The 25,105-nt window shown below is 35.8% G+C and overlaps 1 pseudogene; it reads left to right on the forward strand.

The window, feature by feature from the left end:
• The first annotated feature begins 125 nt into the window (after positions 1 to 125).
• LOC107697894 (FYVE and coiled-coil domain-containing protein 1-like) lies at positions 126 to 25,105 on the forward strand (annotated as a pseudogene).

Raw genomic sequence — 25,105 nt, forward strand, 5'->3', positions numbered from 1 at the left:
AGGGGGACCTACACACCTAACCCTCTTGTTCTCGTAACCAAACATAAGGCGGGGTTATTTTTCGCGGTCCAATAAAAAAAGGGTTAAGCTGCGAAGTCCGCCGTCTATGGCGGAAATTTCTGTCAATCAAAAATAGTAGCCTAGCAAGGTTGTTTCACGATGTAAACTAAAAGTGGACTTTCTCGGATCCTTGCAAAAGCCAAAGTATGTCAGCTTATTTTTTTCACTTTCAAGACATTTATCACACATTTAACAAACGTCCAGCTGTAACACATACATGCTAACTTCAGTCTAAAACCGCGTTTATCCGGAATAAACATTCTGACATGTCATCCTGGCTGTTTACCCTGTAAATTATTGACTGTATAGTTGTTTTATATCGTTGAACTTCTGTTGGTTTTTTTAAACATAGTTTCTATGGCAACAAAAGACGCTGTTCCAGAGAACTCGCTCCTTTTCATTTGAATTCAAACCAGTGAAAGGCAATGGAACGTGTGAAAGAACGCGGACACTGATGTTTGTTTACATTTCAAAAACAGCTGTTTCTAGTGATGTTGTGTAATCGAACAGTACAGTAAATATTATTGTTTCTCTCAAAGGTCTTATCTGTTCCACTCGGAGGGTTCAGATGTCGTGTGTTATCATTTTGTAACTTGATATTTAAAATTCTGCGTAGTCATAAATGATCATAAACAAACAGTAGACGCAGTGAATGTCATTTGACTATTTAAGAAGAACTTGATCAGTTAAAATGTCTTAAATGGAAAAATCTATCTATCTATCTATCTATCTATAAATACACTTAGGCTAAGTATAAAAACAAAACTGTTATTAGTTCTTAGTATTTTTGTTTCACAGAATCTTCACCAAACCACTGTTTAAACCAGCTGTTAAAATAGATTAGAGAAGTAGGTTTGTCTTACCATGTTCTAAATTATCTTTAGCTTGCAATTGGTGCAATTTTAGTAGTTCCTTTATAGTGAAAATCTTTTATCTATCACCAGATATTGTATTTCTGCTTAACAGATGCCTAGTTTACCACAAACATTCAGGACAGCTGGTGGATGTCTTTCTGTATTTCAGCGTTCATAGTAGTTTTTGTCCTGCCGGCATTGCTATCACTTTACTACACAATGTTGCACATTGCTTAATTTTAATAAGAAAATAGACATTTTGGCCTTGACTATTATTATGTGCTAAAGCTTTGGTCGTCAACAGAGGGCAATACTGAGATCCTTGTTTGTGGCCTTGTGAATTCAAGCAATGATCCAGATTATAGCGATACCAAAATAATCAGAAATATTATTGATCTGTACTACTTGGAAAATAGAGCATTCCTACATAGAAACGCAAATAAGTATAAGCACTAGTAGTGATGCTTTACTACTTCATCCAAAAATTAACATTTGCTGAAAAATTATTCTCTGGTCATCCAAGATGCATATGAGTTTGTTTCTTAATGGGATACCACTTAAAATCACTAATATGACTGATATGTAATGCTTCTCCATAAATAAATATAATGTGCATATAAAATGTGAGTTATCTTTTGTCACTGTGATTCTTTCACTCAGCAGACTACGGATGACCTCTTGACCTCGTTGGCAGGAAGCTAGTCAGACCATGGCCGCTGGTGCTGCAGTCGGAGAGGGTCAGATCCAACGGATTATCAGAGATCTGCATGGTACGAATGTGCGTTGGCCTTCATGAGAGAGGCAGAGCTATTGTTTAGAGCGTGAAAAGAGACACGTGGTCCACGGTGGAGCACGTGCAGTTGCAGTCCTCAGGGTGCTGGCTTTCAACATGGGGCAAAGAGAAATGCAAAACGAGAGAGACCTGCGTGTCAGAGTTTATCCCTCATGTGTGCCGTTTCAGTTCCTGAGGTGGATGAAAGGCGCGTGGAAGACATACAACCAAAAATGGGCTAAAGAAGGAGAAAAAACACTTCTTAAACCCTTGAAAAAAAATGACTATAAAATTATTAATTACAATGTGTTGCTCTGTGATTGTTTTAAAATGTGCATTTACATATCTTTATGTCATTTTGATTGTCATACTTGCTTTATTCTGATGGTCTTTTCTTACAGATGCTGTTTCAGAACTGACAAAAGAGTATAAGGAGAACGGCGAGCCCATTACAGATGACAGCTCCAACCTGCACAAGTTCGCCTACAAACTGGAGTACCTGCTACAGGTCAGAGACATAGACACGGAAAAAAGATGTAAACGGGCTCCCAAACTTCGTATTTGATTGATCAAAGTAGCTAGAAATGCATATGATTACATCGTATTTGTTGTGTAAATTCTCATGCAGCCTGACCAACAAAACAGTATCGCATACTCACCTGCCAATCAACCATTGTGCTAAAACAAGGATTTTAAACTTTACTGTTATGTGTGGGTTTACAAGAAAAAAGTAATCAAGATGCAAATTTAAAATGATGTCTTAAAAATAGGGCTGGGTATCGTTCAAACATTTTCGATATCGATACCGATACCTTGACTTCGATACCGGTTCCTGAACGATACTTTTTTCGATACCAATTTTATGAAATCAATTTTAACAAGATTACATTATCTAAAAAAAAAAAAAAACTTTGGTTTTATTTTTCAGCTTGTTGATGTTTATACAAACTCAAAGACTCACCTCCTGAGCCACTGCACAAAGGAACAAAATGTAACCAACACAATAAATCAGTTCAAATAGTTTTAATAAAGCTCAAATAGTCTTCAGTTTACACATCTGTTAGGCTACATTTACACTAGTGCGTGTTCGTTTTAAAACGCATAGCTCAGACAGAATCATGATTTCTATTTATTTTCCACTGATTTACTGAGTATCGAAATTTGGTACCGAACGACGAGACGTTTTTCGATACTCGATGGTATCGAGGCATTTCGGTCGGTGCCTAAAAAGTATCAAACTCGATACCCAGCCCTACTTAAAAATTAAACAAAATTAAGTGAGTTTATGCTCAAAGCAAGAACAATAATTGGCTAAAGGGCTATGAAATGTTTTCCCTTTAAATTAATTTGTTTTGTACGGTGACCGAGAGAGCTCAATGCACTGCAACTTAAGAAAACACATGCAAATAGAAAAAGCACCAGCAAATTAAGAAAATATCTTCATCAGTTTGACAACACATGTTCTGCAAATTCTCACAATGCGACCAAATACAGAAACGCGCTGCAAATCCTCACAACACAATTAAATACAGAAATGCACTGCGAATACACACAACACAACCAAATACAGAAAAGCGTTGCATGTAGCACAGACCACAACGGAAATGTTTCAAGGGGACCCCAACAACCCTTACGAAAATGAACTATGGTTTTATTAAAGTAAAAGTGTATTAATGATGTTTTTGGTGTTTGCAATTTTACCATTACCATTTTTTTTGGGGTGATTACCATTTGTGTAACTACGACACAAATATCATGGTTAAACTATGGTTAGTGTAATTTGTGATTACCATGGTTTAACTATAGTAGCCCATGTCTGTGTGTATTTGCGGCGCGTTTCTGTATCTGATTGTGTTGTGAGTCTTTGCAGCGCATGTGTTGTCAAACTGATGAAGATATTTTCTTAATTCACTGGTGTTTTTTCTATTTGCATGTGTTTTTTTCATTTGCAGCACGTTGAGCTCTCTCGGCCACCGTAGTTTTGTGTGCTTTATTTGTATTTCTGGTGCTTTATTTTTGTGTATTATCAATGTGCAGTGACAGACTGATGTAATTAGTCACATAATGGGAAACCCTCGCTTTGATTAAACCCAACTACAAGTGATCACAGGACATGCATGTTAATATCAGGTGTAAATGTGAGTCACTTGAGATCTGATCATCCGTGACGGATGCTAATACCAGGTGTGAAGCAGGCCATATGGATGCACTCAAAAGCCCTAATCGTGCAAGATGAGATCTCATGCTGTCCAAAAAGGACTTGAAACTTTTTCATTTAAACTTCTTTGAGCCTGCTTTTAAGATGTTTCTCAGTCATTTATCTGAAGTGTTATGTTATTGTTATATTGCTCAGTTCGGCCAGAAGGAGAAAACAACATTTCTGGGATCCAGAAAAGACTACTGGGATTATTTCAGCGACTGCCTGGCCAAAATCAAAGGAGCAAACGATGGAATCCGCTTTGTTAAATCAATTCCAGAGGTTAATATCTATCTCATTCACTTCCAACATGCTTCTGAGGAGTATGTTCCTGTGTGACATGCTAAATATTTTTTTATTTTTATTATAACAAAATCATTTATAATAATAATAACAATAATGTAGGTGTATGAAAAATACGAGTAGGTAATATAAATTTTATATTACTATATAATATGGACATTTGATAGATTAATGTAATAATGATCATATTATATTTATTAATATTAATTCATAAATAATACATACTAATTAATAATATTTAATAATATTGCTAATAATAAACTTTATTTAAAGCACCTTCAAAAGTAGCTTCTCAGAGCACTTTACATAGTAAAAACAACAGTTAACAATAAAAACATTGCAAACTAATGCAAATGCATAAACATGTAAGAAATAAAAATATATAAACCTGTGTCATTCACATTCACTTATTATCAACATTAAAGGATTAGTTCACCCAAAAATGAAAATTCTGTCATTAATTACTCACCCTCATGTCGTTTCAAACCCGTAAGACCTTCGTTCATCTTCGGAACACAAATTAAGATATTTTTGATGGAATCTGAGAGCTGTCTGACCCTGCATAGACAGCAACGCAACTGAAATGTTCCCAAGTCCAGAAACGTAGCAAGGAGATCGGTAAAATAATCCATGTGACATCAGTGGTTCATCCACAATTTTACGAAGCTACGAGAATACTTTTTGTGTGTAAAAAAAATAAATAAATAACGACTTTATTCAACAATTCGGTTGTTATTACAGATCTCCTTGCTGGTTAGACAGCTCTCAGATTCTATCAAAAATATCTTAATTTGTGTTCCGAAGATGAACGAAGGTCTTACGGGTTTGAAACGACATGAGGGTGAGTAATTAATGACAGAATTTTCATTTTTGGGTGAACTATACCTTTAACAACTAACAATACTACTAATGTGACTAATATTTTATTATTCATTTATAATAATTGCATATGCATGAAAAAGCGGTAAATGTCCATGTTCACTGCCCTTTTTTTATTGTGTTGTATTACTGGACATCTCTTACCAAAGCATGTCCGTAGACACACACTTTTTGTTTAAACAAAGGATTTGTACGGTTCCGTTTTCTCACTGAAATACAAGAGATTTTTGTGATACTATTGATCAGGTTGTTCCTTGTCTGCCCACATTATACGCTGATCTAAATGCCATGTTCTTTTTAAAAGTGCCACTTCCCCATGAACGCTGTTTGATATTGTCCACGGTCAGATTTGTTTTTGTATTGTCTTGACACTGAACTCTGCTAATGTGGTGACCAGCTTCCTTGTCTTGTGGTGAGGTCAGTTTCGGTGGCAGATATGCTGAATTTTGGGAATGAAATTTGAGTAACAGTAGGTAAATTATTCAGCTTTGACTGGTTACTAGTTGTAGTCTGTGTCTGTATGCATGTGTAAATATGGGCATTTAATTATGCCACACAGAAAAAGTCAAACATCCATCAATTTAAAAGAAAAAAAATAGTGTCAATTAAAAAGCTTTTAACAATATTAAAAGTTATTCGCCTTAAATATTAAGCAACCACCCAAAACATCCTAGCAATCACTTGCAACACCTTGAAAAATGTCCCCCCCCAAAAAAAAAACAACAACAACTATTTTATCTATTGTCATTCAAATTTGAATAGTGTCCGATATGTTTTGGAACACTGCAGATACTTGAGTGGCAGTGAAAGCTTTGTTCTTTTTCTCTCTTAGCTCAAGACGTCTCTGGGTAAAGGCAGAGCATTTATCCGTTACTCACTCGTGCATCAGCGGCTGGCTGACACACTCCAGCAGTGCCTCATGAACCACAGGGTCACCAGGTAACACTTCACTGTCACCTCACCTGTCATGCTACCCATCTTTCTTAATAAACATAGAATTTAGTATTCAGACCCTTAGTCTAAGTCTTTGATTGTTTGAATTCCAAATATTACATTGAAATATCCTTTTGATATTATTAATTTTTTTTTTTTTAATGAAGACAGTGAAATGTGTGTCAGTGCAATGTTTCTACATGTTTGGATTTTATATTAATGCAGTAATTGTTAAAAGTTTGGAAACATTACGATTTTAACATGTTTTTGATGAAGTCTCTTATGCTCACCAAGTTTTCAAAAATACAATAAAAACAGTACTACTGTGAAATATTATTACAATTTAAAACAAATGTTTTCTATTTCAATATAATTTAAAATATAATTTATTCCTGTGATGCAAAGCTGAATTTTCAGCATCATTACTCCAGTCTTCAGTGTCACATGATCTTCAGAAATCATTCTAATATGCTGATTTGCTGCTCAAGAAACATTTATTATTATTATCAATGATGAAAACAGTAGTGCTGCTTAAATATGCGGAAACCTTGATATGCTACCATTCAAATTTTTATTGTGTGTGTTTGAGTGCGTGTGGTTTTTTAAATAGAAATGAATGCTTTTATTTAGCAAACATGCATCCGATTAATAAAAAATGACAGTAAAAACATTAATAATGTTACAAAAGATTCAATTTCAAATAGACTCTGTTCTTTTGAACTTTCTATTCATCAAAGAATACTGAAAAAAATAGCAAAGTAGAGTGGAAGACTGGAGTAATGATGCTGAAAATTCAGCATTATATCACAGGAATAAATTACATTTTAAAATCTATTCACATAGAAAACAAATTGTAACAATATTTCACAATATTTCTTGCTTTACAGAAAATGTTGATACAATAATTGCAGCCTTGCTGAGCATAAGAGACTTCATTAAAAACAATTAAAAATCCTAATGTTTCCAAACTTTTGACAAGTACTGTATACAATATGGACATTTGATTAATAATAGTTATCATGATAATAATTAACTTGTATGGTGTATGAAACATATGAATATATATTATAGATTTACAAAAGTTTTATAAAATACTTTATATGGACATTTGAAAAATAAATGTCGTCATAATCAACTATTACTGCACCTTTAAAAGTAGCTTCTTAAAGTACAGCCTTAAACAACAAAAACATTACAAACTAATGAAAATAATAAAACATGCAATAAAAAAAAAATACATAATGTGTAGATGTGCATTGCATATATGCTACAATGTGTGATTGTATTTTAAACATGGCAGTAAATTAAATCTGTTACTTTATAAATTATTTAAAATGGAAATAAAACTTGATATTTAATCAAGTTTTTAATCAAGGTTACAATCAAATAACTTTTTGTAATTCAACATTTGTATGCCAAAGTTTAGCAAACACACAAAATGTTTTCATGCAGCATTTCTGCGATTATGGAGAAATTACACATGAAATAGGTTGTGCCATTAGCGTAGATGCATGATTATTCATGCTGATGTCCGTGTTCACCATCTAAACCAAAAAAGGTGAAAACTTGTGCATAAGCTGCCATTTCCGCATGTTCTATTTACAGTATTTTAACAACACACAACTTAATTCAGTAGAAACAATACTGATAGTGCTTCCCTCGCAGTTTTACTTCTTTAAATGATCTTCCCTCTTTAAAGAAAATGCCTTTACATTTTTACTCCAGGTTTATGAGTCTGTGCTATGCATGTGTATACAAGCTTAATATAATAAGGTCTTACTGCAGACCTTTCTGCATGCTGTTTGTATTTGCATGTAGGTACGTAAATTTAGCAAACTAAGTTAATCGAGAACTGTCACAAACTGTTGTGCAAGAGGTTGTCGTAAGTTGCATTAGCTTATACACTACCGTTCAAAAGTTTGGGATCAGTAAGACTTGTAATGCTTTTTAAAGAAGTCTCTTATGCTCATCAAAGCTGTTTTTTTTCCAGTACAAATATCTAAACATCCTTAAGTCAAGATTAATTTACTTGAGATGCAAATTGAAGATATGAAGTCTTGTTTTTTGAGAAAGGAATTGAACAAAATGAAGTGAGCTTTGATTTTGCTTCTCAAGTAAATGTATCCTTATTTAAATGCATCTTTATTCATATTTTTGCACTGGGAAACAAGAAACAAATTATGATGAAGAAAACTTTTTTTTTTTTGCAGTGTGATCAGAAGGTATTCTAAACATTATTTCCATATTATAGTTGTATTCAGGTTTAAGTTTCTTTGTAAAATGAATTAAAAAGTAATGAAGATGTGTTGGAAGCTTTATTTTCAAACTTTGAAGCATTGCTAATATAAGACATTTACACTAGAAAACATATTGATGTGTTGCATTCATTTTATTCTTTAAATTTTCTTTACTTGGTCTTAAAAAGTCTTAAATTTACCTTCATAAAAACCTGCAGAAACCCTGAATGTAATAAGATTTGGAGTGCCATCATTTTTATTTCTTATTGAAGAACTAGACTATGTTTTCCAAGGCTTTTTTTTTTCTTCTGTAGTGACTGGTATAATTCCCGGAGTCCATTTCTCAAACCCCATCTCAGTGTGGACATCATTAATTACCTCTATGAGCTCAATGATGTTCAATTTGATGTGGCATCCAGGGGTCATGACCTTGACTCAGAGTGGCCCACTTTTGCAAGGTAAAAGCACACTATAATTTTTGCAATTTCTAATATAAATAATAAAACATCAACAGTATATTACTACAAAAACACTGGCACACATATAATGCTACTAATTTATGGTCCATTTGCCATTTAGCATTTATGATCCATTTGCCATGACTGGAAATAGTATGTGTGTGGATGTGTTTGAATAAGCTGATTAATGTTCAATTAACTTAATTTAAAGTTAATTTAAAAAATGTCTCACAGTAGGACACTGGGAATGACTAGCTCCCCCAGTCACATGTGGAAACCACCGAGTCGTAGTTCCAGCATCAACAGTCTGGCCAGTACATACTCACAGGTACCAGCACACCTTTTGAAGGTCCCTGTTGTCATGAATCATTCTAAACTTAGAAACACTTACACTACTGTTTTATATCCAGTAGATGGCAGTGTTCAAGCAATCTCTCTTTCTTTCATTCTATGTATATTCCCTCTCACAAAATGTCTTTCAAACATTGTAGCAGGCCCATGAGTTCCCTGGGAGTCCAGACTTTGGACCTGGGCTTCTATCCGACATGTCTGTCCAAAACTCCAGTGGACTAAATGATTCTTCCATCAGTGCTATAGACGAACTCCGAAGCTCCAGCGGAACCTGGAGGTGCTAGCTGAGAGCGAACGAGCACTATTCCATGAGCTGGAGGTCTTAAGGGGACGCGAGACTATCAGGGAGGCCTCCTATAAGGACCTCCAGGACATGTTGGCAGCAGCAGAACGGAAAAATGAGGAACTGATGGCAAGGCTAGATGGAGTATTGAATGAGAAAGGCCAGAGGGCAGCCAGTGACTTCAACTCCGCCCAGAAGATTCACGAGCTGTTAAATGAATTGAAAGAGGCTGAGAAGGGAAGGATAGATGCTCTGGCAGAAGGAGAAGAGAGGAGGAGGCAGGCAGAACAGCTGGCTGAGAAAATCAGAATAAAGGATGAAGCACTCAAAGAGGCTGAGGTGAAAATGGCAGCTTGGATGGAAAAGGGTGAGCAACTGCAAACCAGGGCAGAAGAGCACCGTAATGTCATGGACAATCTTCAAGGGGCACTTGCAGTGCGAGAGAAGGACACCAGCAACCTGCAAAAGCAACTGCAAGATCTCCAGCACTCTCAGGAAACTATGGAAAAGCAGGCCAAAGTGGAGTGGAAGGAAATGCAAGAGGATAAAGAAGAGCTTGAGAAGAAGGTGAGTGGCCTGGAAGAGCTGTTGCAAACATTACGGACACAGCTGAAGGCTAAGGAGTCCAATCTTCTCTCCAGTATCAAGAGAGTCCAGTATTTGGAGAAGGAATCAGAGAAGCTTAAAAGCGACAAACAGAATCTGAGAGAAACCATATCTGCACTGGAGAACAGCACCAAAGAGCAGGCCAAGAAGATTGAGGAATACAAAGATAGCTGTGGCAAGCTAATGGAGGAAAACAGCAAGCTCCTCCAGATGGTGAACAAGAATGAAGAGACCAAGAAGGAGTTGCTTAAAAACAAATCTTCTCTGGAGAGTGAGCTGTCTGGATTGAAGGCCTCAGAGAAGCACTTGCGAGCGCAAATTGATGATGCCAAAGTGACTGTGGATGAAAGAGAGCAGCGGCTCAGAGAGGAGAACAGAAGTCTGGATGAAAGGCTGCATAAGGCCAACATGCAGTTGGAGGAATCCGAAAGTTCAATTCGCCAACGGAAACTGGAGAACAAGGACCTCATGGAGGTTCAGGTGACTCTTAGGGCATCTCTCGCAGCCATGCAGGAGGAGATACGTAACATCAACAGCCAGATTGCTGAACTTGAGAGGAGTCTTGGAGCAGCGAGATGCAATGAGGCAAACCTGACCACACAACTTAAAGATAAGGATTCCGAACTGGAGGATCGGGAGAAGCTCTGTGAGGAGCTCCAGGGAAGGGTGGAAGAACTTGAAGGTCAGGAGAGGGATTTGGAAATGGAGAAGACAAAGGCAGAAAGAGCCTTTGTTAAACAGACAGAGATGATTAAGACTCTTGAGGCCCAGAGGACAGCTGTGGAGAAGGTCCAACTTGAGCAGAGTGCATGCCATGCTAAAGAGACCCAAGAGATGGCCTCAAAAGTGACTCTCCTGGAAGATCAGCTGGGACTGAGTGTGAAAGAGGTTTCTAGGCTTCAAGAGGAGGTGCTCAATCTCAGGGCTAAACTTTACAGTGCTGTGGAGGAAAAGGACAAGACCCAAGCAAAGCTGGAGGTCACCGAGGCTTCCTGTGCAGAACTACGAACCTTGACTGAGCAGTTGAAGAAGCAGGCAGAGGAGCAGAATCGACTGCATGTGAAAGAGCTGCTGCAGTCTAGCGAACGGGTAGATGCCATAGCTTTGCAACTGAATCAGGAGACATCCACATGCAAGAAAACAACTGCTGAACTCGCTTCAGTCCAAGAGGAGCTGGCAGAGCTCAAGTCCCAGAATGAAAGGTTGATTCTGGAGAATGCTGAGACCAGAGAGGGTCTCCATCGGGTCAACACAGAAATGGCAGAGTTGGGAATGACAATTTGCAAGCTCACCGCAGAGCGGGAAGAGGCCCGGGAACAATGGGCTGCCGAAGCTGCTCGGATCCAGGAACTTCAACAGCAGGGAGTAAAGGAAACGGAGCGACTTAATGCTAGCTTGGTGGCTCTTCACCAAGAAAACTCTAGTCTACAAGAAGAGATCCAGCAGACGGAGAAACTTTCAGAAACTGTGCTGGAGCTAAAGGAGCTGCTGGACAAAACCGAGGGTGAACGGGACACTGGTCGTGAAGAGATCACGGCAGTGAAATTTCAGATGAGCACGGAGAGCATGACTTTCAAAAACCAGATAAAGGTAAAATGAGTTCAGAATCATCAGTCATTATCACTTCAAATCTATTCTGTCAAATACTTATGCTGCGTTCACGTCATGGTGAAATTACCATAATTACAAGTAGACAACTCTACTCTGTACAAGCTTTCTGAAATAATTTGTTTCTATGGTAACACTCATAATGCAAAATGCATTATAGAAGAAATATAAAACAGAAATATGTAATGTGTATATATATATATATCACAGCCTTTTTGGTTGTTTTTACATATCACACAGTTAAGTGAGAGAAATTGGTCATAATTCAAGTTCATGTGAATGCTATATAAAAGGCAGGAACTAATAATTACAGTATTTCTGTCTTGATATGAGTGCAGCATTTTCAGTAGACTTTAGTGTAGTTTTATCTAATTTACTTTGTGATGAACAGAAATCCAAGTACTTTTCTTGTAAAATAGTAACTATTTTAGTATTACAAATATTTTAGTATAGTATCTTTTTTTAAATACTTTGTATTATTTCTTGATATAAATAGTATTTGTTTTTTAACCTAGAGCCTTAATGAAGAGATTAAGGGTTTGAAAACTCAGCTAGACATGGAGTTGAAGAAGACATCTGAGCTGGAGGCCAAATTATCCGAGTTAGAGGTATGCAAATGTTGAGCCAGCTTAGGATAGACTAACAGCATCACTTTTAATACTTCTATTTCAATGATCTACATGATCATCAGATACTTTTTGCATACCAGCATGTGAATGATTATTATTCATCGCTGTTGGCTGATAACACTGGTATTAGTAGGTGATGAAGGTCTGATCTCTCGCTGCTCCTTTTGTACTTGTTCAATGGAGATCCACTGTGCCAGACAGTGGAACAGAAGACAAGAGATTGGGGTTAATTGCCAGACAGTGATGAATAATTTGCTTCTCATTAAGTCTATAATTAGGAACAGTGCAGACTGTTACCTGCAGATATTTGTCAATTAGAGTATAAGTGCCACTGTAATTATTTTGTAAAATAATGCTCCTCCAGTTGTGCAGCTTTTTGCAACAATAAAGCTTGTTTTTTTTTTTGCTCTTGTTATTTTGTTTTGCATAACTATTGAGTCAAATATACATTTACAATTATTTCTCTTTGAAAAACGTTATAATAGAAGCACAGTGGTACAGTGTATTTGATGGTAAAACCATGATGCTGAATTATACAATTTTATGCACCATGGTATTTAAAAGAATACCACAAAACATGGTATTCCCTCACAAAAAGTTCTTAGGCAGTACCATGTTATTGCAGTGATTTTAGATGGTGATACTATTGTGCCTTGAAATGGACGATGGTAGGGAAATGCATGTATCTACATGGTGCTTTCAAGAATACCATGATACTACCAAAATACCATGGTACAATCAACCATGATAGAACCATAGAAATTTTTGTAAGTGTTATGTTACATGTCCAAAATAGATTAGTTATGGTACATTTTTGTTAATGTTAACACCTTGTTAAATGCTGTAATTTCAATAATACAGTAATTTTTAAAAGTATATTCCTTGGATAAGATGAAAATCAAGATAAAATAAAACAAAACGAGACAAAATAACTGTACAGTGTCAGTGTATGCAAATATTTGATGTTTCTGTGTACAGATTGTGTTCATGCATTTGGCTGTTTGTTTGTGTTTTTAGGCAGTAAATATTGAATACTCTCATCTGATTGAGGAGAAAGACTCTCACATCACTGACTGTGAGACTCGGATGCATGAGAGAGAGTGTGAGACACCGCAACTGCAAGAAAGTGTATCAAGGTGAGTGTTCAAAAACACAATAAAAGGGTTAATGCAGTACAGATAATGGATCTGCATGTGTAAAAGCCATCTCTAATGGATTTCCAAATGGATCTTCATAAGGATTTCGTAGACCCTGGAAGAGATTCAGTTTTAGTAATCGGTTAGGTTATATTTGTATGCATTATTATGAGCTTCTATTTTCTTTTTCTCTCTCCCTTAGTACCAAACAGGCTCTTAGTGAGGTACAGAAAGAGAGGGAAGAACTGAAGCAGAAATTGGATCAAGTGTTGACAGAGACTCAGAATCAGCATCTCCGGATGTCTGCTGAGCTGGAGGATCTGGGACAAACCAAAGTGAACCTGGAGGAACGACTCATCGAACTTATCAGGTCTGTATATAGATCCTGTTTTAAAATGTAATTAAAAAAAAAAAAATCTCTTAATAATGAAGCAAGCCCCTCAATTTCTTTTACTACTTTAGGCTTGCATGTCATCTTGTGCTACTTGAAATAAAAAGCTCTGGTCACGCTTCAGAGGAGAGAAACTAAAAATAGACTAAAAACAATTTCACAGATGAAGCTACTTGTATTCTCAATGAGATGTTAAGAAAAGCTGATAATGGCTGTGTTCAGTGTCTGTATATCAAAATACAAGAAGCACAAATAAAAGCAGGTCAATGGCCCGTTCTCATCTGCTGGATTGTCTCAGTCTTTGTACATTCCTGCCACACTCACTCACACAAGCAGATGTTTGTTATTTGCTCTTTTTAAGTGCATGGCTTATTGAGTTCTCATGGTTTGTAAGGTAATTCACTTTAATTCTCAATGCAAAACAAAACTAAAATGCGAATGTCTAGAGAGCCAGACAGCTGAGATGAGAACACGACCGAACAAAAATAAAGGTGCTGCTGCAACAAAAGTGTCTGAGATATTCAGGAACTCACATAAGCATTTATTTTTTGATGAAATATGCAGTTCGGTGTGAATAAAATTATTCACATAATCAAACAGCTGCAGATGTTATAAAACTCTATCCTTGACATGAAAAGGAAATGAACCATGAAAGGTGCTTTAAGTCATTGAGGAGCCCAAGAGACAAAAGAGAACCTAGAGATTCTGAGTCTTTGTTTCTCATCTCCTCCTTTCTCTCTGTGTTTCAGGGATAAGGATGCTCTGTGGAAGAAATCGGATGCTCTGGAGTTCGAGCAGAAGCTGAGAGCGGAGGAGCAGTGGTGGCTGGTCGATAAAGAGGCCACACATTGTCTGGGCTGCCAGGGCCAGTTCACATGGTGGCTGCGGCGCCATCACTGCAGGTGGGCAATCTCACGAACACCTCACCCACTCTGATCTCAAGTTAGAAGTGAAGTGAAATGCAAAAACCTGCAGAAAATAAATGTGTGAATATTAATGTTAAGGAAAGTAGAAGTATTGTACACATTTTTTGAAGGAAGGTTTAGCAATCACACCACGTTAGTTTAGCACACAGTGCTAATGTTTTTGTTGTGAAATGTTTTGCTGAAAAAATGGTTATATTTCTTGAAATGAAATTTACACTTTATTTGAAAGTGTGTATTGTAAAAAGCACTATGAATATTTTGTTGAATAATGCCAAAATATTCATACATTTTTAAGTGAGTTTTGAGTGTCCAAATCCTTTTTGTTGTGTCTGTATGTGCAGGTTTAGCACTGGAGGAATTTAAATTAAATCATTGTCTTTTTCTGGGCAAACATAACACATTTTTGGCTGTTTGCTTTGCTACCTGATCTGCATAATGACTTTAGTCAATCTGGCTGAAACAATGCAGACAAAAATTGCAAATAAACACCATCACTTAGAGCAATTCATTCTTAGTCAATCCTCACCTCAGGTCTTTTAGACACATCCTGAGGTTTTATTGCAATTCTTTGAGTACATTGAAGGAATAGTTCACCCCAGAAATGAAAATTCACCCTCAGGCAGTCCAAGATGTAGATGAGTTTGTTTCTTCATCGGAAGAGCAGATTTGGAGAAATGTAGCATTCCATCGCTTGCTCACCAATGGATCCTCTGCAGTGAATGGGTGCCGTCAGAATGAGAGTCTATAAACAGTTGATAAAAACATCACAATAATCCACACCACTCCAGTCAATCAGCTAACCTCTGGTGAAGTGAAAAGCTGCATGTTTGTAAGAAACAAATACATCATTAAGATGTTTTTAACGTATTAATCCTCTATCATAATATCGCCTTGTCCAGTGAAAAAGTCATCTCGTCTGACTGAATCAGGAGAGAAATGACCAAAACAACAATCCAAAACAGTTCTAAACAAATATGTCAGTGCATTTTGATGTGAAAGTACAACAGGGCATTGGACTTTTTCACTGAAGGAAGCATTATTATTTTTATTATTATGGGCTTTATTTTGTTCAGAAGCGATGGTTCAATGTTAAAACGCTTTAACGATGGATTTGTTTCTTACATACACAAATCTTTTCACTTCACAAGACATTTATTGATGGACTCATGTCATGTGGATTACTTGTGAATTATTGTGATGTTTTTATCAGCTGTTTGGACTCTCATTCTGACGGCACCCATTCACTGCAGAGGATCCATTGGTGAGCAAGTGATGCTACATTTCTGCAAATCTTGGCCTGAGGGTACATTTTCAGCAAATTTTCATTTTGGGCAAACTGTTTTCTGTACTTATGGATTAGATTACATGTTTGCATTATGTAAAAATGTAATATAATTCATATTTTAAGACCTGATAAGTAATTTGCCAACAATTTTCTGCTACAGAGCTATTTACACTGAGTCTGAAATTTTCATCAAGCTCAACAAAAAATATTTGGACACCTAAATTGACTTAAAAAAAAGTTAATCATAGTACAATATTTCAGACTGTATATAAAGAACTTTAGTGATGCATTGTTTGGTCTAAAAATATGCTTTTTTTGTGCCAAATATGCTGACTTTTGTTATACTGTGTTCTTGGCAGGTTGTGTGGCCGTATCTTCTGTTACTACTGCAGCAATAATTTTGTGATGACAAAAAACTCAAAGAAGGAGCGCTGCTGCCGAGAGTGCTACATGCAGCACAACGCTGTGGTGGAAAGATTCACGAAAGCCGAACTCAGCAGCTCGTCAGAGAATCAACCACCGCCTCATGCAAATGCTGCCGGTCTACCACCACCACCCTATATACCCACACCAAGAGTTACAGGTACAGATGCAGCCAAAAACAGACCATAAAAATACTTAAGAGTTGATTGCACATGAATGCCACCTTAAAAGTTGTAATTATGTACATGTTAACTGTGTAGTTTCATCTGTATGCATTTTGTTTATGAAGAGTAGCCAGAAAACGACTCATTTAGCTGATTCATGCAATTCGTGCAATTAACTTGCATTTCTCATGATGGATAAAACTTAAATTGCACACCAAATGTGCATAATTTACTCTTCATTGTGTTGCATTAGTGCTAAAAAGCTTTCTGCCTCCTGACAGTGAAAAAAGAGACATTTGAATTGTCCATTTTATTCTTTATTATATCATAGTTTCTGTCTTGTAAGTAGGAACTTCCCAGGAGGTCTTGAATGTAAAATTACTTGAGTAGTTATGCTTTACGTTTTAAATTCAGGAAACTTTTTCCATTTAAGGCCACCTCAAAACTCCCCTAGCAAGCATAAAAGTTACTGTTCTTTCTTGTAAACTCTCTACATAAGTACTGATAAAGTCAAGTCAAGTCTGCTTTATTGTCAATTCTTCGACATGTACAGCACATACACACAGAGATGAAAAAAGGTGCTGTCAATGTTGAGTGGGTTTTTCATTCGGAGTGTGTGAATACAGCAGCACATATTGAGAAGAAGTGCTTAAATATATTGCTCTGCCTGGCATTCATCTTTAGTGTCTGAAGATTGTCTTTATGAATGGATTGAATGGCCAGGAAGTCCATTCCTGAATGCTAAAAGACCAGAATTTTGCTACAGAGAGCTTTGTCATCGTAATTTTGACTGTAACAAGCAGTCCTGTCATTGATGTATTGGACAGCAAATATTGCTTGTTAATAAATATATCTGTATGTTTTTCTCAAGGAGCTGTCTGTTGGTTCAAGAAGCCAGATACAATCAAAATTCTGACATTTGACATTTGAACAAAAGAAAGGATAACTTTTCAAATCCTATTGATTTCAAGGTTCGATACCTGACATGCATATAGAAATCAGCCCCAGCAATCTAGATATTTTCAAAAATCAATATACAGTCATTGCAGTCTGTGATTGCTCCATCCTGACCAGCACTGAGAAAAGTAAAGTACCATGTGACAGCGCCATCTATGTATCATCAGTAATTCAAACCTGGATAAGGATACTTAAAAACTTCAGTGAATTTAGAGCTTTTAGAGATATTTTCAGATTTCATTTTAATTTTAAAGTTTTAGTATTTTTCTTTTGTGCATTTTCTTATTTTATTAGTTTTTGTTTTTTTAAAGATTTCGATTTAGCTTGAATTTATTTTTATTTCAGTTTTGGTTGTAGTAATTTTAGTACTTCGACTTACTTTATTTCAGTTAGTTGGCAAGGCAGCATTCTTAATTTTACATTTCTCATGGGTCGATGTCATATTGTGGCTGATAACGTCCTGTGTCCTGACTTGCAGTTACAGATCCTGGTGAGAAACCGGATGATGGGGCATTTGACATCATAACAGAGGAGGAAGTGAATGAGACATATGACAGCGACTCGCGCACCACCACCGGGTCACAGGAGGAAGAAGGAGATGGAAGGCAAACTGGAGAACTGTAAGGATTTAAACATACACACACACACACACACACACACACACACACACACACACAAATAATCCCAGACAACACCACCTGTAAATACACTAATGTTCAGAAATTTGGGTTCAGTAAGATTTTTGTAAGAAATCAATACTTTTATTCAGCAAGGATGCATTAAAAGTGACTTCAAAGACATCTGTAATGTTACAAAAGATTTCTATTTCAAATACATTCTGTTCTTTTTAACTTTCTATTCATCAAAGAATCCTGAAAAAAGGTGTCACTTAAAAAAAGCAGAACAACTGTTTTCAACATTGATAATAAGAAGAAATGTTTCTTGAGCAGCAAATCAGCATATTTGAATGATTTCTGAAGAATCATGTGACACTGAAGACTGGAGTAATGATGCTGAAAATTCTATTGTAAAAATGTAAAAATAAAACATTTAAAATTATACTTTTTGTTTTTTTTACTATATTTTTGATCAAACAAATATAACACGCATAAGAAACAGAGAAAAAAAATCTTCCAGACACCAAACTTTTAAACAGTAGTGTACCTGGTGAACTAATCTATCTTAAACTTTAAACCTGGTTTTCAGATATGCTTCTGCCATTTGAATTTAGGCAAAAGTAAACAAAAATAAAAGCTCAGTTTTATGGTATATGCTGCTTAAGGTGTGTAGTTTTTGCAAATAATGATGCTTTTAGACTTATTATTGCAATACGGCTATTTGAAAGGCATCTTTTTATTGCAAGATATTTTCCATTCTTTTAACTTTAAAAGAATCATAAAGGGACTAAATAAGGAACCACATTTATTAAATGAAATCATATAAAGAATTGTGCACTTCTGTATGAAGTGTGCACAATCTGCACACACAAAAAAGAAAAGACCAGAGACAATGGACGCACTAAAATGTTCCCATGTCCTCACAATCACACTTAGAATGGTCCAATTTGTAGCAGTGTTATCAAGATTCCCCAGGCTGCATCACTAGGCCTCTGTTTAGAAAATTGTGCTGTGATGCTTCCATAAATAAGTGTTACAGACAGACAGGAAGTCCTGCCGGGAGACTGATTGCAGGGGGGATGATGACTGTCAATTTATGCGTTTCATGCCATCTTGCGTGCATTTCCTAACATTTGTCACTCTGAGATGAGCACCTGCCTGGCATATAATTCTACAGCAACCTCAAAAGATCATTTTCCTGTGGGTGAACAAGGTTTCTGTAATTATATGCACTCCCCGGGAAAGGAGAGAGTTTTGATGGAAAGATTTTTATTTTTTATTTATTTATTTTTTGAGTCATTGTGGTTTTTTAGTATTTTTCTTTTATTGTTTGCATCAAACACATCATAATATGTGCGTGTTAATTACCATTTTTTTGCCTTGCTCAAGGGCACCTCAGTCGTGGTATTGAAGGTGGGAGAGAGCGCTGTACATTCACTCCCCCCACCTACAATCCCTGCCGGTACGAGACTCGAACCCGCAACCTTTGGGTTATGAGTCCGACTCTCTAACCATTAGGCCACGACTTCCCCCAAAGTTAAAAAGTTTAGGGTCATTAAGATTTTTTTTATTTGTTTTATGAAAGTAATTTTATTCAGCGAGGATGGATTTTATTGATCAAAGTGACAGTGAAGACATTTATAATGTTACAAAAAATTTCTATTTCAAATAAATGCTGTTCTTTTGAACCTTCTATTCATCAAAAAATGCTGAAAAAATGTATGACTGTTTTCACAAAAATGTTCAGCAGTACAACCGCTGAAAATTCAGCTTTTCATCACAGGAATAAATTAGATTTTAAAATATATTCAAATAGAAATTGTAATATTATTGCACAATTACTGTTTTTACTGTATTTTGGATTAAATAAATGCAGCCTTGGTGAGCATAAGAGACTTTCAGAAATCTTACCGACCCCAAATTTTTGAAAAGTGGTGTATTTGGGAATTAATGCGTTCAATTTCAAATGTATTCATCTGTATTAATTAAAATAATACAGCTGCACAAATTCAGGAGGACTAATTTTTGCAGCTTAGTTTTTGTATTGGGACGTTTTGAGGTCTGAAAGATACAGAATGTTTTCATAGTTCAATGAACTGTTCTTTAAAAAAAAAAAAAAAGAGTGACTTTTACATTTTGCATTTTTAATTTGTCTTTTTAGACAGTTTAGACATAAGGGCAGATTATTCTTTATGATTTGTCCATCAAGCAAACACATAGCAACCTGTTAACAAGCATTCAAACCCCTTGTCATAGCAATGTCATAGCAACATCCAGGCAACCATTCCAAACATTCTAGCTTCAAAAAATGTTCCATCTATTTATGGTAGGTTGTGATTATTGTCTTTTACAGTACCATATCGAGTGACGTGACCCCTGATGAACAGGAAGAGATGGTCCCTACTATACAGGATACAGAAATCACCCTCCTCAAGTCAGGAGAACTCACGTTAGTATATGCCTATAGAATACACACACACACACACACACACACACACAGACACAATCATCCGGCTACACAATTATTATTTCTGTTGATTGGGTGCATGTCTTTCTGTAGTGCCTCTGTGCCTCTGGATATAGATGAGATTCTTCATTTCGGTGATGGTTCCCGTGAACTGTTTGTGAAGTCCAGTTGCTATAGTGCCATTCCCATCACTGTGGGCGACCGAGGGCCCATCATCAGCTGGGTTTTCTCTTCCGAGCCCAAGAGCATCTCCTTCACTGTAGTGTACAGAGAGACACTTGACACACCTGTTGAGCAGGCCAAGGTAACAAACACACACATACATGGCCTTCAACACCTGTTTGGTATGCAAAGGTTGCCAATGACAACTCATTCGCACATGCACGAGTTGACCACCACTAAAGTTGCTCAATGTAAAATAATGGCCTTGTTAGTGTGATGCTCAGTAGATAGTCTTTTAAAAACTGCAATGCATTTCTGCAGAGTCTCATATAACTTGGTAATAGGTATCTCTTTGTCTCTTAAAAACTGATTTCTCAGAGCTCAGATCACAACTCTAAATATTGCCCCACTTTTAGTGTTGGGGAGTAATAAATAAATTAGAAGAAATATTCTAATATTATAATTGTCATTATTTACTTTGACTTCCTTCTGTGAAAAAGGAGGACATTTTAATTATGTGGAGAATATCTGAAGACGTTTTTTCCATACAATGGAATGGAAAATGAGGCTTTTAAGCTTCAAAAAGGAAGCAAAGTGACCTAAAACCTTTTGCATTGTCTTGTTTATATCGAAATAATATTTAGTTAAATACCATTGTTTCCTGCTAATTTTTAAAATAATTTATTGAAAATTCTGGGTTATTATTTTTGTATTATTTTAGTTAAATTTAGTGCTATTTTATGTGTGCACTTTAGATGCTTTCATTCTAATTAAGATCTCATTTTTTTTAATGTAAGTTAAATACTAATAAATATTACATTATAAAATCTGCCAGAGCAAAATTGGCTGACTAAGTAGCTCTAATGTAGTTTGTGTTTGGTAACTTGTAGTCAGTGTTGTTTTAATATTTTTTATATGCGGTTTAGTATTTATTAATATTTTGAATTAGATTTATTTGTATATTTTCAGTTTGCACTTAAATTTCAGTTTGAGTTTTGGTAATTTTATGTTCTTTTGTCATTTATATTAGTTCTTGTTTATTAATTTAATTGTTTTTGTGTTTATATTTCAGTTTTAATATTTCAACGTATTATTTTTTTAAATTTTAGTTTTGGCATTTCAACTTATTTATTTTTAAATGGAAGATTTTGAAGATTTCATCAAATACTTATATTACTTTATTTAAGCTTTATCCCAATTTGGTAAGTTTGACCCAACATTGACTTTGTTATTTACAGTAAATTAGACTTTGTATGATAACTGTATGTTGAATAATAATCAGTTAGGATAATGCAAACTGCTGCATGTCTTCACAAACATCACAGACGTTGCCTCAGCTTGCATTGTTAGGTCCCTTCTGTGTGGCAGTGTCTCAAATGCATCCTTCTTTTCATCTTCTGGGAGCTGTTCTCACTCCTTAAAATGATAACCATAAAGCAGCCCTTTTACCTCTTAGAGTGCTAAATCTATTTTATGTCCCTGTGGTTCAGGTTCTGATTCCTCTCACACGCTGTAACTCGCATAAAGAGACCATACAGGGCCAACTGAAAGTCCGCAATCCTGGAGTCTATACACTCGTCTTTGATAACTCATTTTCCAGGTACAGTAACACACAGCTGACATTTATACACTCCAGAGAACCTTTCAGAGCTTTTGTGCTTCACAGAAAATATCTACTCTTTTGACTGATAGCATTTTGCTGATATTTACTATAGTGTCAAATGATGCAGGCTGTTTTTTGTTGTGCAGTGCATTTTACAGGCTTTCTGTGGGTCTTAAAAGTATTCATTCACCCATCCACAAATTAAGGCCTTAAAAAGGCAGAAAATCTTAAACTCATGGCACGATATTGCATGCACTTTGTGACAAGCTCAGTAAATAAAGATGACACAGTTGAGAGAAATATACAAATTGCATTCAGTACTGAGAAATATAAAACTTGATTTTAAATTATTTTACAGTATCATACATGCTATGAGTTCTTTATGCATACCATTATCTTAGCAACATCAAACTACTGGAAACAATATCAGCGCTATTATCTGCTTATGCACTAAAATTAGACTTACTTTTTAAGATATCAGTACACTGAAAAAAAGATTGGTATAGAAGCAATATTCACTCAGATATTTCTAGTAAATTCTGCTAACACTTACAAAGAAACGGCAAGTAACACATTGAATACAATATAGTGAAGTAGAAAAACTGAAATAGTATTTTCTTTTCAAACATTCTGCAATAATCTTTGTTTTATTTACAACTTTAAAAATATATATATTTTTGACAGTGTAGTTATTAATTGGAAGGATGGAATGAAACAATCTCTGTTTCTCCTGTGCTTTCTTTTCTACAGATTTCTCTCCAAGAAGGTCAACTACCACCTGACCATCGAGAAGCCCATCCTCTATGATGGAAGTGACTTCCCTTAAATGTGGCTTTGTGGTGTGTGGGAACTTTGTTTGATTTTTATCCTTATTCATCTCAGACCTGTTCCTGTGGGTCAAGGGTTTCTGCTTAAGAGTTTTATGGGTTAGAATAGTATTAGTTATGTTTTATCGCTGATAGCATTCAGGTTATTCACTGTGACCTGTGTTATGAAGCAGTTTCTACAGCATATGTACTTGCTTTTGACACTTTTTTTGTGGCTTCAGTATTTTAAACTGATTTTACAAACACTACAGATGAATTCAAAGCATCAGTGATACAGGACAATTGATGCTCACACAGGTAAATATGCAAAGAATATGAGGCAATCACAATTTAAGCCTTAAAAAATAGTTTTAAAAATTTGCTGAAAATGTACTCATCCTCAGGCCATCCAATATGTAGATGAGTTTGTTTCTTTCTCAGAACATATTTGGAAAAATGTAGCATTGCATCACTTGCACACCAATGGATCCTCTGCAGTGAATGGGTGCCGTCAGAATAAGAGTCCAAACAGCTGATAAAAACATCACAATAATCCACAAGCAATCCACACCACTCCAGTCCATCAGTTAATGTATTGTGAAGTGAAAAGCTGCGTGTTTGTAAGAAACAAATCATCAAGACATTCACTGCAGAGGATCTATTGGTAAGCAAGTGATGTAATGCTGCATTTCTACAAATCTGTTCTGATGAAGAAACAAACTCAACTACATCTTGGATGACCTGAGGGCAAGTAGATTTTAAGCAAGTTTTTGAGTGATTTATTCCTTAAAAACTGGCAATTCAGAGAAGTCATTTTAATTTCTATCTGCATATGACAGAAAATACAATTTAAGATTTTTTTTTTCTGCAAACAAGACTTGGAGATATCCAAAAATGGCTGCAGTTTGCAAAGATATCACACTACACTTCCACTACAGTTATCCAACACGATAGTATGTGCTCTGAGTTTACCAAGTACACCGGAAAAAAAACTTTTTTCCCCTAGTTAACTATTTTGGCATATTTTTTTAAAGAAATGCTGCATTAGGTCTTTTTATAGGAACATGAGGAGAATTTCATACCAGTTCAAACTGTATGATTCACAAAAGCAGTAAGCTGCGTTTACAACACTCTCCTGTGTTTTCAAAGCGGAATGCTAAGATGTTGTGTCATGACAGAGTCCTGTAAAAGTATAGTCTTTTTGTAGTCCCCACCAACTAGGTCAAATTGTCACTGGTAAGACAGCAAAATTGATCTACTCACTATTCTTGTGTCATCTAAAGCATTATATATTCACAATATATACAGGTAAATATGGCCCTTTTTATTTAATCCACTCCATGCACTATTTTGTATACAATATATTGAATTAAATGGCAGATACTGTGTAGTCATTTAGCACTTGCACAGAGTCTATTTTTGCTAAATATAAGGCTCAGTTTTTTGATCTTATAAAATTGGTTTACTGATGCTCAGATACGTAGTATTTTTTGACGTTCAATTTGAATGCCTCCTTTCTGTATATGCATCACTGAATCGTCATCCTGGTAGATCGCCAAACATTAGTAATATGAACACTAAGGCTGTTAAATGTGCTTGTTTTTTGTTTGTTTTTAACAACTTTGAAAAGCAAATATGCAAGACATGTTTATTCAGGTGTAAGTTTCGCATATAAATTTCCAGGTGACAAAGCTGACCTAGACTGCTGCTCTTAAGAAGATCTGTTTATATATTTATATTGTATCTCAAGCTCCTTTTTGAACTATGTGCAATTTTAAATATTTTCCTAATAGGACTTGCTGTTTTACAGGAATTTTCAAATGGTATTTTAAATAAATTGATGCATTTTAAATACCTTTTAGAAGGGGTTGTTCAGGAAATTGTGAATATTTCATGAATGTAACTGAATTCGATGATATTTGTGAATCTATGCAATCACAGCGCAATGTTTACAAATTGCAGGACCCTTTAAATGTAATAAAGTTGAATCAGTTCAAC

Source organism: Sinocyclocheilus anshuiensis, unplaced genomic scaffold (assembly GCF_001515605.1).
Source record: "Sinocyclocheilus anshuiensis isolate Anshui unplaced genomic scaffold, SAMN03320099.WGS_v1.1 scaffold78, whole genome shotgun sequence".
In the NCBI taxonomy this organism is placed as follows: domain Eukaryota; kingdom Metazoa; phylum Chordata; class Actinopteri; order Cypriniformes; family Cyprinidae; genus Sinocyclocheilus; species Sinocyclocheilus anshuiensis.